Source organism: Varanus komodoensis, unplaced genomic scaffold, assembly GCF_004798865.1.
Source record: "Varanus komodoensis strain SLA01 unplaced genomic scaffold, ASM479886v1 scaffold42, whole genome shotgun sequence".
Taxonomy (NCBI): Eukaryota; Metazoa; Chordata; class Lepidosauria; order Squamata; family Varanidae; genus Varanus; species Varanus komodoensis.
In genome coordinates, this window is record NW_025335972.1 from 4,765,753 (window position 1) to 4,772,115 (window position 6,363).

The following is a 6,363-nucleotide window of genomic DNA, read 5'->3' on the forward strand; positions in this document are numbered from 1 at the left end:
CCTTACCTTCCCTGAGCTTTCCAGGATGTTCAAGCAGACCATGTGCCTTTTCGGGAGCACCTATCTGTGTGAAAAGCTCTTCTCCACCATGAACTTTAATAAGTCAAAGTTCAGGTCCAAACTTACTGATGAGCATCTTCAAGCCATACTGAGGGTCTCAGTTGCTTCCTCCCTCAGGCCAAATGTGGTTCAGCTGTGTAAGAGGAAGTACTGTCAGGTCTCTGGCAGCAAGGAGTAGGAAGAAGTAAGAGAAGCCTATGTTCTGAAGAACCGTTCATGTTCTGAATTATTATTAGTAAAGATTGGATCAGTTGTGCTTTTTTTGGAATACTTGAAATCCTTTTTTTGTGGAATACTTGATGTGGCCCAGCTTCACCCAGACTCTACTTCCAGTGGCCCCCAGGTAAGTTGAGTTTGAGACCCCTGCTTTACATCAATAGCATGTGGCAGAGCTAGCCAGCTGCTTCTTAACAACCCTGTCTGATGTCCAATATTTTTCCATTTCCAACTTTGCATTGCCCTAGCTTCCACTTGTAACAAAAATAGACTGCAAAAAAGATACAATGTCCTTTTTCAAATCCTGATTCAACAATTTTGAACATCTGCTTCACGGTATTCCAGAAGACTGGTAGAAAGAGCGGTTGTAGTTTAGCTTTCTGTGAAGAACCAGTTAATTCCTCCAGCAGCATAGGAAGCACTAATCACTGTTAGAGTCCAACAAGTACCTGAATAAACTGCCAACATAAGACTGCAAATGCTATCTTAGCTGCAAAGTTATAGACCTCATTTCCCACTCCTATTATTAGATCTAAAACATGCATTCCACTATTGCTTCTGTCAACTCCACATAAAAAACATTTTGCTATTTTCTAGACCAGGTAATCCCATTAAGTTAATTTATCATGTGAATATGGATAAAGCTACAGTTAATGAGACATTGCCTCCATCAAGCTGCTAAAAGTGTTGTTTCAATATATCTAGACATCTAACAAGAAGCGGAGTACTAAATAGTTTAGGCTCCAGAATAACACACAGAATTTTAAAAGGAAAGGTTGTACAAGTTAACAAATAGGCTTTATGATATAAGATCTGAAAAATTAAAATCATCTTCTCACACCTCCTCCTCCCCAACAGACTTCCAGAATGTTGTGTCAGGTGTTTGGAAATGCAATTGGGGAATACTTGAAGAAATACCACAAAGTACAGTGGTACCTTGGCTCACGAATGCCTCAGCTCACAACCAAATTGGGTCGCAAACAGAAATTTCAGAAAAAAATTGCCTCAGGTCGTGAACTCAGCATCGGGTGACAACCATGATCACTCCCATCTTCCCTGCACGATTGTGGTTGTGCTGGGGAGGGGGGGTGAGATGGCCACGGTCACGCTTGTGCAGGGAATGTGGGTGCAATTGTGGTCGTGCTCAGAGGGGGAGATGGCTGTGATCTCTGTTAGTTTGTTGTTCTTTGTCACTTAGTTTCACATTTTTGTGATTAAAAAAAAAAAAGGTTACCAAACGGATTAACCTTATTTACATTGAACCTTATGCGGAAATTTGACTTGGCTCACGACCAGTTTGGGTTGCAACCAGAGTCAGTGAATGGATTAAGTTCATGAGCCAAGGTACCACTGTACATAAATTACCTGTGGCAAGACATTAATCTTAAATATTTTAACCTCAGTCTAATTACTTAAATAAAGTGATGCCATAATTCCAAATCAAAATCTATTCTGATCAACAATTCACTTATATTGAGTTTAACCTTTTGCTAAATATCTCTAGGCACCAATAGACTTAGATACTTTACCACTTCTGAGCACCTATAAAACTCCTAAGGGTGCACACAACTCCAAGAGAAAATGAAAAGCAACAGCTAGAACAGGAGCCTTCCTGAATCTCTTTCTAGGAAAGCTTGAACTGCCGGTGGGCTGTTCACAAACCATGACAGCCTGCCATGGGTTTATTTACCTTCAGAGCCTGTTTTATTGTGATGGGTGCCTATCATTGCCAAATCTGCAGGCTGCCTAGCTTGCTGTGTCATGTGAACCTGGGTGGCAGAGATTATGTGAGGGTGAAACAACCTCAATAACACTAAAACTAGGCCATTGCACTGGCACAATGTGGCTGTTTCTCCATGTAAATCCAGCCATCCAAGAACAGTGATCCTGAAAATGTACATGGGCCTTTATAGATAACCCTTGGGAAGGGATGCCCCAGCTTGACTCCAGTCACTAGTCTCAGGAGCTCCCTCAACTTGCTTTCCCCTCAGGCAAAGTGTCTGAGGATCTGGGTCCAATATGAGCTGGCTCCATTCTCCACAACCCTTTGCAGGAATTGGTTCCATTTCACTTCTGCATTTGGAAGGTGAAGACCTTCCCTTTTCATTTTTTTCTTACTTTTAATTACAGTAGTTTAAAAAGGAGAAAGAAAGAAAAATAAGAACAAGTAATGGTTACAGAGAAATACCAAGGGTTCTTGACCAAATGTTAGGATTTTTTTTAAGGGCTCAATATGTTTATATAACTTACTGTTTTTCATTTTTACTTTTTAAATATTGTGACTGCTGCTCTGTTACTTTCTGCTGTTTTGTGTTTTAATGTTTGGCATTGTCAGATGCTGCAGGAAACAGGCCAAGTAGCTTGGAAAAGGCAAGCCAGCAATATTTATTAAGAAGATAGTGTGCAAGACATTACTGATTATGCACGTGCATAGAATGAACTCCATGGGACAGCCCTGATATATTAGAACAAAGCTTTTATAGTTTAAAAAGTTAAGGTTTCCCCTGACATTAAAGTCCAGTCATGCCTGACTCTAGGGGGCGATGCTCACTTCCATTTCCTAGCCGAGGGAGCCAGTGTTTGTCCGCACAGTCTCTGTGGTCATGTGGCCGGCATGACTAAATACCGAAGTGCATGGAACACTGTTACCTTCCCACCGAAGTGGTACCTTTTTATCTACTTGCATTTGCATGCTTTCAAACTGGGAAAGGGTATGGGAGCTCATCCCATCTGTAGATTTGAACTGTCGACCCAGTCAAGCACCCCAGCAGCTCAGCAGTTTAACCTACTGTGCCACCACATCACTCCAAAATACGCTTTTGCATGGGTCCCCTTTCTTGGTTGCATCATGCATCTTGGCATGTCTTCCCTCTATTCACACATTATCTCTAGATTACTCTTGAAAAGATTTAGTGGAAAGCCTCATCCTTGCCCCAAATGGAATCCCCATTGTCACTTCTCAGACATTACAATGCCTGTGTTGTTAGCATCTCACTCACTCAGCTCTTCTGCATGCTTCTGCAATATCCACTTTCTTGTGTCGGTTTCTTTGCCAAGCTTGAAAAACTAAGGTGCATTTATAATTTTCCTCTTGTGGTATTTACATTGTAAATTGAGAGAATTTTGTTGAAAGACTCCCAGAAGGAAAGGTAGGGTATATTTTTAAAAGATTTGGTTTTCTGCTTTGTTTAGTTCTTGTTTAGGCTCTGAAAGTTCTTTCTGACTGACAACTATGCATTTTTACTTAGATATGGCAGTGTGGTGTGTATGAGAGTATACAGTAGTGCAGAAAAGTACCTGTTAAGACATGGGACAGGTTTGTGTGACACAAGCCACAATGGTTTCTTGTGCAGGATGCGCTGCTGTGTCCTCCAAGTCCTGTCATAGTATTTCAACATGGTATGCTTGGTTTTTTAAAACCGTAACGACAATGGATTGTCCTATTGTTTCCAAACTCATCATAGCTTCACTGATTGTCCAAACCTAGCACTGCTGTTTCTGTGTTGCTACCAAAGTCCCCTGGAAAGAGCAGCAGCTGCTCCAATCATCCTATGTGGGATTGAATTTCAGGCATGGTGGCTGATGGGATACATGCTGACAGGAGGACTGAGCAAGATGGATGGAAACCATGCTTAGAAATAATCTTCTATCAGGCACACCCATCCAAAAAGCCACACACCATGGAAACAACACAGAGATGCTTGCCAAGACACGTGAACCCTGCCTCCCTGTTCTGGGAGACCACAATTTTAGCTTTTTTCTCCTATATGTTCTGCATTCTTTAAGTCAAGTCTACAGCTCTAGTTCTGACCATTGCTAGGATCTCAGTGTCCTGATAATTATTACAATATTTACATCTCCTACTTTTTGCCTGTCAGCCGTCTCGTATTCATGACTTTGCATAGGAAATGCCAGCAGGTATTAGTAAACTAATTCACAGATACACTCACACGCACACACGTATTCTGCCACCATGAATTTAATTCCAGTCTTATTAACCTCTCCCTCACTACTGTATACAAGCTATAAGGCTCCTTCGTTAGACTATGTGATCCTTAATATGAGACCGAACAGCCTAGAACTCTGAGTTAATAAAACAAAATTTTATCTGTACAATAAGAGTATTGGTTTCAAGATGTCAATAACTTATTTCCTTAGTAAACCTCAGTATTCTGACTGTAGTATCTCACTTTCCCTTCACAATCACACCTCACTCATAAATCCTTTGTCTCCTGCACTCAGGTTTCTGACAGCTTCAATCACTCACACCCTTATAATATTTGACAATAGGTTGACTCTCCGTAGTCGTTAATATGTCCTCCAAATATTCATCTTCCTTCTTTAGAATCTTAATTTGCACAATACTCTATGAGATTCTAATGAGAAGGCTGCCTCTTTAGAATCTGCTGACAGACAAGTGCTGACAGAGTACTATTTCTCTCCTCACACGCTTCCAAGCTCCGTCCACACAATCTCAGTCACCTCACTCACCCCCTGCTCTACCCCCCCACTCTTCCAAAACTTACCCAAATACAAAGGAACACCCTCATAACGTTCTAAATCAGGGGTTCCCAACCTGGGGTGCCTGTACCCCCAAGGAGTGCAAGATGGCTTTTCAGAGGTTCTGACAAAGAGGAAGGCTGTCTCACAATTCACTAAAATTGACAAATTGTGATTTTTATTTTTTCCCCAGTTTGGCTCAATTTATGTTTGAATTTTATGCACTGAGTTAAAAGCTTATTTTTGGAGTTCCAATTTACCTGCAGTACTGTATGTGGTTCAAAATTTGGAAATTTGACTTGATCTTCTAATGTGGTATTACTTTAGTAGGGAGTGCGAATATAAACATTTTCTAGGGTTGCAGGACATAGAAAAGGTTGGGAACCACTGCTAAGTCATCACACTTTTGTTCCTAGCTGAAGTACTCATGTTGCAAACAGGGGTACACATCTTTCAAACCACAAAGTCCTAGTTTCCTGTACAAGAATCTCTTCCTGTTCTAGAGGGCTTCTCTTCAGCTCCAGCATATCTCACAAGATCTGAACCAAACAAATGCTTGCACAAGTGCTCCCAAGCACAAACTGCAACTTAACTTTCTGGTAAGAAAACTCACCCTAGGGAACACCTCTACCAAGACCCATCCACCAAGCAATACTTGAACTGTACTTAACTGTATTTTCTTAAAGAGCATTTAACTCTTAAGAAATTCCTGGAACGTTGAGTAGGACTATTCTAGAAAGACTGCAGCTTTGCAGCAAGTTGATCCATGATGTATTCATAATACCTCTTCAGAAACACATCCAAGATGGTATACAACAGGCAGTATCCAACTGGGTAATCAGCAGGTTCTGTGAGATCCAGACACTACATTTTGGTGCTTCTAATAATCAGAAATGATGGCCAGGAGCTCAGCCTACCTCTCCTGATGTAGGAAAGATCATTTCCAAGGTTATTTTTTTAGATATACCGAAGTCCAATTGCAGAAATGGTGGGTCCTGTGACTGCAAGAGAACCAGCATAGCTAGTGTTCTGTTATGTGGTCTAAGTCACTGGAATTTTGCACAGTATGACTATCCCCACTGCAAGAGTAGCAATTTTCAGTTTGTCACCATAGTTGCTATGGTACACGACAGGCTGTGGCATGTCATTCCAACCCAGCCAAAGTAATCTTTCTCTCAGACAGGATCTGGCAGTGCTGCCTGTGGGGTCCCTGGCAAAGTGACGTGAAGCAGACTCCTGGAGTCGAGATTCTGAAGCAGGAAGTTTTAAGACTGGAAAGTATGTGGAAAAATGGTTTGTCCCACCCCACTTTGCACATCAGATGTGAAATGTCGGTGATACGTCCCAGATCTTCCCTTAAGAAGCCCTTATTGACCCAAAGAGACTCGTATGCACAGGTCTAGCTAAATCAGTGCTCTCTACCATGAATGCCGAGCAGCTGTCTTAAGGTCTCAGCTGTCTTCCCTTCCAGGCTGGACTTTCCACATGCAAAGTACATGCTCTACTACTGGGCCAAAACCTTATCTCCTCCTACTTGCAGTCAATCTTGAACTGGAACTAAATAGCAACAAAATAAATGGTTTGATT